The sequence below is a fragment of the Lupinus angustifolius genome, chromosome LG16 (genome assembly GCF_001865875.1).
Source record: "Lupinus angustifolius cultivar Tanjil chromosome LG16, LupAngTanjil_v1.0, whole genome shotgun sequence".
In the NCBI taxonomy this organism is placed as follows: Eukaryota; Viridiplantae; Streptophyta; class Magnoliopsida; order Fabales; family Fabaceae; genus Lupinus; species Lupinus angustifolius.
Window position 1 is genome coordinate 14,042,342 of NC_032024.1, and position 393 is coordinate 14,042,734.

A 393-nucleotide genomic window follows, 5' to 3' on the forward strand; every position below is an offset into this window, starting at 1 on the left:
GAGGAGGAGGATAAGATGAGGATGAGGAGGACGATAGGATGAGGATGAGGATGAGGAGCAGGAGGAGGATGAGGATGAGGATAGGATGATGACGAGGATATGAAGAGGAGTTGGAGGAGGAGGATGAGGATAGGGAAGAGGATGAGGATGAGGAGGAGAATAGGATGAGGATGAGGATCAGGATAGGATGAGGGTCAGGATGAAGATGGGATGAGGAAGAGGAAGAGGACGGAGATGAGGATTATGATTAGGATAAGGATGAGGATAGGACTAGGATGAGGAGGAGGATAGGATGAGGATGACAATGAGGATGAGGATGAGGATGAGGATGAGGAAGAGCATGAGGATGAGGATGAGGACGAGGATAGGATGAGGATAGGATAAGGATGACGA